The sequence below is a fragment of the Sitophilus oryzae genome, unplaced genomic scaffold, assembly GCF_002938485.1.
Source record: "Sitophilus oryzae breed Bouriz unplaced genomic scaffold, Soryzae_2.0 scaffold_1853_pilon_pilon, whole genome shotgun sequence".
NCBI lineage: Eukaryota > Metazoa > Arthropoda > Insecta > Coleoptera > Curculionidae > Sitophilus > Sitophilus oryzae.
In genome coordinates, this window is record NW_022146561.1 from 209,231 (window position 1) to 218,044 (window position 8,814).

General features: G+C 33.6%; 1 long non-coding RNA gene across 1 annotated transcript; it reads right to left on the reverse strand.

Moving 5' to 3' along the window:
* Positions 1-294: 294 nt before the first annotated feature.
* On the reverse strand, positions 295-2,513 carry LOC115883263. Its single transcript, XR_004050359.1, has 2 exons — positions 1,341-2,513; positions 295-1,073 (listed from the first exon to the last, which is right to left on the reverse strand). It is a non-coding gene; the product is annotated as an uncharacterized LOC115883263 (long non-coding RNA).
* Between the last annotated feature and the right edge of the window lie 6,301 nt (positions 2,514-8,814).

The window sequence follows — 8,814 nt, forward strand, 5'->3', positions numbered from 1 at the left end:
AGCAAGGTTCAAAAGTGAATTTATCCAGAGGTCCTTCTTCCTCATGATTTTCATTTGAAAATCCTTCAGAGGGGAAAAATAGTTGATACCTTTCGTACAAGATACCGTCAACCACATTAGGACTATGCGTCCGGTATCTATAACAACCGTCCATATTTGTTCCATGATTATATTTATGAATATTTTTCTCTTCCTTTAAAAGAATATTAAGTCTACGACGACTATTGTTAAATTTTATAACCCAGATATTTTTTTTTTTAAGAGTTTGATTTCGAAAATATGCTGGACTTCATCTTAACAATTATGACACAGGAGAGGATAGGCGACATGCCATGGCTCCTTGGTAAATTAGGGAGCTAAAATATTTTCTCAGATATAAAAGTTGGACCTTGTTCTGTGCTGAAGCCAGATCATTGGCTAAGACTGAATTCGTCTCCCGAAGAAGAATGTATCATCATCGAAGAGTCGAATGTTCTGTAGTCTCTTTGGATTGCCCTTCCCCCAACAAACTGCACAAATCGCTAGATTTGGTTATTTTCCTCTTCCTAGTTGCTGACCTTGTGTTCGATCTGTTATGAGATAGTGACACTTAAATAACGACTGTCCTGCTTTTTGAACGTACAGCCTTATAAATATAATGTGTGGGGGAGTTTTCCTGTTGAAATATATCGTTTTTTTTTTGAGGGTCTAAAATTTTTAGATTTATCACTTGAAATTCTTTTGTGAAATCTACTTCTACGATAACGAGACCGAGAACGTCATTTATAAAGGAATCCCTTTCACACGGAGAAGGGCATTCACTAAAATTAAAAAATTTTGTATCATTGAGACAACAACACTTCGGTTATTATAATATTATCTCGATAGCGAGCTCTGGAATATCTTAAAAAAGGAATCCCTCTCACACGGAGTAGAGGATTATCTAAAAGTACTAACCTTTGTCTCGCTATGAAAAGAACACTGGGAGAAGAACAGTCCGTGTTTATACAATATTCCTCATCCCTTTGTTTTCTCCTTTCCTCTAATCCCCACATTTCGGGATGTACTTCTATTTATTTCCATCCAATATTCGTCTAAAAATAAATATTCTAAAAGACTTACATGTAATACGTGTAATTAATTTTTCGATAAGGCTATCGATAACGTATAAAAGAAATCCCTCCCACACGGAGATGGGCATTCTCTAAAAGTACGAAATTTTGTCTCACTGGGAGATACAAATATTTGGCACCTAAATATATAAATAATATTCCCTTGAGAGTGAGATCTAAAATCTCATAAAAAAAGAAATCCATTCCAGAGATAGGCATTTTCTAAAAGTACAAAATTTTGTTTCATACCTTATTTCATTGCTGGGAGATAAAACACTTCGGCATTTATAGTACTCTGTTGATTGCGAGATCTAGAATCTCATATAATAGGAATCCCTCTCACGAAGAGAAGGGCATTCTCTGTAAGTACGAAACTTTGTCTCACGGAGAGGACAACAGTTCGATATATATATGTTATTCTCATTTTTTCTTTTTGTCTAATTCCATTGTTTCCTCCTTGCCTCTAATTTCCATATTTCGAAATTTGCTTTTACTTTAATTATTTCCATTCATTATTTAATTTCCTAAAAATAAGTATTATAAGATACTCACCGGTAATACGTGTAATTAATATCTCGATAGGGGATATCAACAATGACTTATAAAAGGAATCCCTCACACGGAGACGGCCATTCTCGAAAAATGAGAAATTTGACTCCCTGGGTGATACAACACTTCGGCACAACTTCGGTATTTATAATATTCTCTTGATAGAGAGATTTAGAACCTCATACAATAGGAATCCCCCTCACGAGGAGAAGGGCATTCTCTATAAATAGGAAACTTTGCGTCACTGGGAAAACAACAGTTCGATATTTATAATATTATTTGATAGCCAGATTTCTAACCTCATATAATAGGAATCCCTTTCACGAGGAGAAGGGCATTCTCTAAATAGGAAACTTTGTCTCACTGGGAGCACAACAGTTCGATATATACGATATTCTTATTGCTTTCTCCATTTGTCTACTTCCATTGTCTCCTCCTTGCCTCTAATTTCTACATTTAGAGATTTGCTTCCACTTCAATTATTTCCCTCCATTATTTAATTACCTGAAAATAAATATTATAAGATACTTACCTGTGATACCTGTAATTTATCTCTCGATAGTGGGATATCAATATTGACTTATAAAAGGAATCTCTCTCATATGGCCATCCTCTAAAAGTACGAAATTTGACTCACTCGGAGATGCAACACTTTGGCATTTATAATATTCTCTTGACTGCGAGATATAGAACCTTATATAAATGAGAATTCCTCTTACAAGGAGAAGGACATTCTTTACACGTACGAACTTTGTCTCACTGAGAGTACAACAGTCCGATATATATAATATTCTTATTGTTTTCTTCCTTTATCTAATTCTAATATTCCGTTATTTACGTCCACTTCGTTTTTCTCTAAAAATAAATATTATACAATACTTACATATTGTTTCTTGTGTTCTACCTAGCTGTAGAACACCGTATATTACATAGTAATATCCCAAAATGAGTAGACAATAAACAAAATGGCTTCATCGATCTACGACGAAGAAATCGGATAGCTACGATCCGCACTGCACCGTGCACGAAAGACGAATGAATACCGACCGCCGCGCCAGGGCCGGCGCGGCCGCCTGGACTGGTGGCGGGTGGGAATTTAGCTTATAGCTTTAAAATTGTGCACGCAGGGACGGTACTACGTATGGAAAAATCAAGATAATACATTCGGACTGGACGCGAATATAATATAACAGATAATATTTAGAAAAATAATTGTAAATTTTATAAAACTATATAAAAATATCTATTCATCAACTTAAATGTTGAACCAATTTTTGAAGTAATTTCGTGTGAATCTATAAAACCGCTAAATGCAGGGATTTATTTTAAAATTTATTTATAAGTGACAAAAATTCGCTTTTCGAATACATATCATTCGCCGACTAGTGCAGAACTAGGTTCTTCTGATATAGAGACTATAATATAGTCTCTATATCAGAAGAACCTAGTTACCCAGTGATATAGAGACTATAATATAGTCTCTATATATAGAACCTAGTTATTATCTTCATTCCCGAAAATCTATAATCCTTGTCAGAAAATATTTTGTTTTATATATTTTTTTGAAACGTTGGTATGTTTCCAAATTCTTACCGACATTTTGATTTGCAGTAAGTACTTTACACTTTGACATTAGATAATACTAATTTCATTCTCGACTTAATGAGTATTTCCGAACAATAGTGTATTGTTTTATTAAGAGTAGAAATTATACTTTTTTTGATAATGCTGTACATTTGAAGAACCATCGTAAAGCTATTCCGACGTTACAAGGAAGCACAAAAAGTACATTTTTACTCCGAATAAAACACTATATTTTTAAAACATTATAAAAAATATTTTAATCAATTTCAAACATTGCAAAAAATACAAAGAGTAATCGAGAAACGATTTGTACACTCGTTGAATTTGACACCTAATATCAGTTTAATAATATATTTTTGTACTTTTGTGCTTAGGCGTAACAGTGATTTACTTTTATGCCTATAGCCGTTAAAATGACAAAAATTAATACTTTTGAGACGTTTGAAAAAAAAATCCTTTTGATCTGAAGCGAGCGACTTTTTGCGGAATATATTGGTGACCGATGTGGAAAAATGGCACGCCCCGTAGAATTGTTAATGTTATCGGTATCGCTCAGAGTTATTAAGATTTAGCCATTTTGGATAGGACTTTAATTGGAAATAAGTCCTAGTCATTTGGAAATCCGATTTAAATATTGTTTTGAATTAAAATCAAAAAAATCTGATTTAAATCAAAAAAATCCGATTTAAATGAAAAAAATCTGATTTTTTCCAACCCTGGTTAAAAGTAACTTATAAAAAAGTAATAATAATATAAATACTGTCTCCATACCAAGGTTTGTAGTTTAACACATTCAAAAACATGCCACATTTATTACATTCAAAACGGAAGAGATTTTTGTTAGTTTGGTTTGGTTTGGTTGGGATGCGAGACTCGGAGCTAAAGATTATATTTTTGGTACCAATACCTTTAGACTAAAAGTCTACTAAGTTATGACTACTCACTTCTTTTTTGCTAAGGTATTAATTAGCCCAGTCACGGTTGGAAAATATGTCATACTAAAACAAAAATCGGCACGAATAAATGTAACTGATTGAATTTAGATTACTTTTAAGTTGAAATTATTCACAGCATAAATTGAATCCATTAAATACATGCACATGCTAGATAATATAATTATTCTACGATGAAATAAATAAGGAAAAGCTTTAGAACAGAATATTACATTAAAGATTTCAATAGATGTTCTTCCAAATCAACGAAGCAGATCCTTAAGCCAGGAGTTTTGTCTCCTTCCCATTGATCTCCTGCATTGAATTTTACCTTCAATGACCAGGGCCAGTCTGAGTACATTGAGTACATCGTATCGTTATAATTTAGTTAGGTTTCGTACTGTAACTTCCTTTATCTACGTCAGTGAGTTAAGAAGCTCCTAACTCACGCATTTTTATTACCGCACTCCTTGTTTAGATGACTATCCAAGAGAAAAATATATTTTGTAAAACATTTATTTTGCACTAAATTGGAAAAATATGTTATGAGTACCTTTTCATTTCCATGGTTGTGTACTTTTTTTCGGTGCACCATTTTTTATACTTAGAGTATGTATAGTCATACTTCTGTTTCGATCTTGCTGGAAGCCTCTTCTTCAATGTCAGGGGGAATACTTTTAGAATCGCTCATTTTTTTTAAACTAATGACATCAATATTATTTACTGTCATATTGACATTGCCATGCATGGTGTTATTTGAACAAATGTATTAAGGTAATTGAGTTTTAGGATAGGTATATAGTTAAGTACAATCATTTTTAAAATTCATTTCGTGTTTTTATAGTTAGACGTAGATAAAATATTGTACAATACACGCGAGTTAACTCCATTAAGATACTTGTGTGGTTACACACGTATCTTAATAATGCTGTTACTCACTTGTATCGTAAATATCTATTCCTTAACTGTTAATATAGTCAGTGGCGTTAGCCTAAAAATATTTCAGTGCCGGACACCAGCACCAAATTTGGCACACGCTTTCTAGAGATAATAAGGCTTCAAAAATTGCCGGGAGACAATCTCTCGCATCTCCGGATCATCCATTGATGACTTCATCAAAATGGCGGACCAAATTTTTAGCATGAAATTGGATTAGCACTTGTAACTTTGTTAATATTTAACCGATTTTAAGTTTTAATAGTTCATTTTAAAGCTTGAATAATTTGCTAAAAAAACTACATTCAGTTTTTTTGTAGGAGGGGTAGTTTTCACGCATCCCTTAAAATTGGAATAAATAAATTAAATATGACGGTTTTATTCTAAACAAATTGAAACGTTAAAACAACAAAACAAAAAAATTGTTTATTACGAATACTACACTTAATTGAAATGTCTTGTCTTTGAAATGTTACACATTTGTTTTCATAAGCAAAATAATAAAACTTTTTTTTTGAAAAACAAAATGTACATAAAATAAATATTTTTTAAATATTTATTTTTTCTACCCTCCCCTTACTTAAGTCTTTTCTTTTTTTGTTCTTGGCCACCCCTCAAACCTATATACACCGAAAATAATAAAAATGACTTCGGAAGATATATTTATCAAGCTAAAAATAACTTTTGCGAAAACGTTATATTTGCAAAAAAGGATTCGCCTAGATTCATTTACAGTTTCCGCAGTGATAGTTGAATGATACATAAGAACCACAAATCTTTGAAGAATCATAAAAGCTTTCTCTATATAGTCTCGGTGTAGGGTATGTTCTGAAATTTAAGAAAAGCTTCATCTACCCTATATGACATCCATGATTTCAATGCTGTAGTTTTGCCGATTCCCCCAAAACCTGAAACAGTATCTGCCCCCGAAAAAGCATGAAAGAAGGGAAGCAAGTTTGAACACCAAGTGAAAGTTTTTGCTGAATTTGGTGAATTTGAAGAGACTGTAGATTTTTTCCCGTTCCATATTCAACCCATAACTCCTCTATGTTCTCTAACATCGGAAAAGCATATATTTGCAAGAACAACTACAATCTACTGTTTTTATAGTAATTTTGGTATGTCCCTCAAATGTGGAAGCGTGCCATACATGTAGTAAGAGTCGAGCATCTGCTTCTTCATGAAATGTTGTGGAAACATGATTATAAGAAACCTCATTATCGGAACTAATGACCAAGTCCTCAAATGTGCAGATTATTATTTTTCCAATCGGTACATCCATCTTTACTAAGTTTTGAGCCAAAAACCCAAACAAGTCCTGTTTATTTTGGCTGTGTGCCAAGAAGGAATTAAAATTTTTGGAAATTACCACATTGGGCATTTTGGAAATTACCACATTGGGCAGTTTATGCTTACCCTATCTCCAGAACCTCTCGCCTCCCTTGTCAATGTTTTTAAGCTTTCCGGGATATACTGTTCAAAAACAATATCGACCCTATCTACCGTTGCAAGTCTTGACCGAATATAAGACTGAACGATGTTTTCGCTATACTGCTGGAATGTTCTGCTTGATTGAGGTATCAACATATGAACAAGGGCATCAGCTCCATCAATAATTTTATTAGTGTAGATACTTTAGGTACCTCAACAAATTGGTCGGTAATTTTTGTTGTCTGAATAATGCATGAAATAATGTCAGATTTCTTTGAGGGGTTTCGCAATTTTCCGAATTCCGATATAGATGGTGAACACGGCATACTCCTTGGCAACAAATTCATTAATGTCTAAGTGTCTAACTTGACTAGCAATATAAAGTCTACTGAAAATATTACTGTCCATTCGAAGATCGACGATTTTTTGTTTATCTTTTGACTTAATTTGGATTTTTTTTGACTGAGTAAAGGTAGGTTATTTCTTTTAATAACATCATGTATTGAAATTTTTCTCACCACAATTCGTTAAAAAAAATAAATATTTATTTTATGTACATTTTGTTTCTTCAAAAAAAAAGTTTTATTATTTTGCTTATAAAAACAAATTTGTAACATTTAAGAGACAAGGCAATGGGGGGGGGGATGCGTCAATGGGGGAGGGGGGAGTGCAAAAAATAGTTAAAATTAAGAGTAGTATACGTAATCAACAATTTTTTTGTTTTGTTGTTTTAACGTTTCAATTTGTTTAGAATAAAACCGTCATTTTTCATTTATTAATTCCAATTTTAAGGGATGCGTGAAAACTACCCCTCCTACAAAAAAAACTGAATATAGTTTTTTAGCAAATTATTCAAGCTTTAAAATAAGCTATTAAAACTTAAAATCGGTTAAAGATTAACAAAGTTACAAGTGATAATCCAATTTCATGCTAAAAATTTTGTCCGCCATTTTGATGACGTCATCAAAGGATGATCTGGACATGCCAGAGATTGTCTCCCGGCAATTTTTGAAGCCCTATTATGTGTAGAAGCTGTGTGCAAAATTTGGTGCAGGTGTCCAGCACTAAAATATTTTGGTGCTTTTTAAGGTCAAGGTCACTGACTAATAGGACTTCTTTATCTTTGCACATCCGCCTGAGCACCTCTCATTATTTTATACTCTGTCCATCCAGGATACATGCAGCATACGACGATACAAGTACATCTCAAAAGTATTAATACGGTTGTCCAATGTCTGATTCAGTTTCCAACTCTCAGAGCTGTAGAGAAATACTGGAAAGATGTAGCAACTCAGCATACGTATGCGCAGTCCGAGGCTCAGAATCTCGGCTGGGAGAAGAGGGTTTTCATGGAAATAAAAGTGAAGACATACCAACCAAAATAAACCAAGAAAAAATAGAACAAGTTGAAAAGTATATATATCTGGGACAAATGACTGAAAAAAGAAAACCAAACAGCTGAAATAAAGAGACGAGTAAGACTGGCCTGGGCAGCATTTGGAAAATTAAGTTACATATTAAAAAACAAAAGATATCCACAGTACCTCAAAACCAAAGTATATAATCAATGTGTACTTCCTGTACTTACTTACGGATCCCAGACCTGGACACTGACAAAATCAAATATGGATAAGGTAACCAAATCTCAAAGATCTATGGAAAGACAAATGCTACATATAAGGCTGGCAGATAGAAAAAGGAATGAGTGGATCAGAGGAAAAACTAAAGTAAGGGATGTTAGAAGTGAAGTAGCAAAATTGAAATGGAAGTTTGCCGGTCACAATGTCAGACAGGAGGATGATCGATGGAACAAATGCATCGTAAACAGGAGGCCCTGGGAGAATAGAAGAAGTAGAGGAAGACCCCAGATGAGATGGGCGGACGATCTGAGGAAACATGCAGGCACAAGATGGATGAGCATGGCGACAGAGAGGGAAGAGTGGAAGAGATTGGGGGAGGCCTATGTCCAACGATGGACCGAAGAGGCTGAATAGATAGAGAGAGAGAGAAAAGTGAAGAATTCTTTAGTGACTACTAGTTAAATAATGAGGAATCATTTACTTTATTTTTTAACATTCTTTATTACAATAACCAAAACATACAAACTAAAATAACATCAATTCGTATTCAAGGGTAGTCTAAAATCTATTACCTAACACCTCTCGTCTCTGTTCCTTGTCCGATTTTCCTCTCTATCTCTAGATTGCGTATAAATATTTTAAAAATCAATAATGATTTATGTATACAGAGTGTCTTAAAATTGAAAGTGCTGGATTTAAAGAAATCTGTTT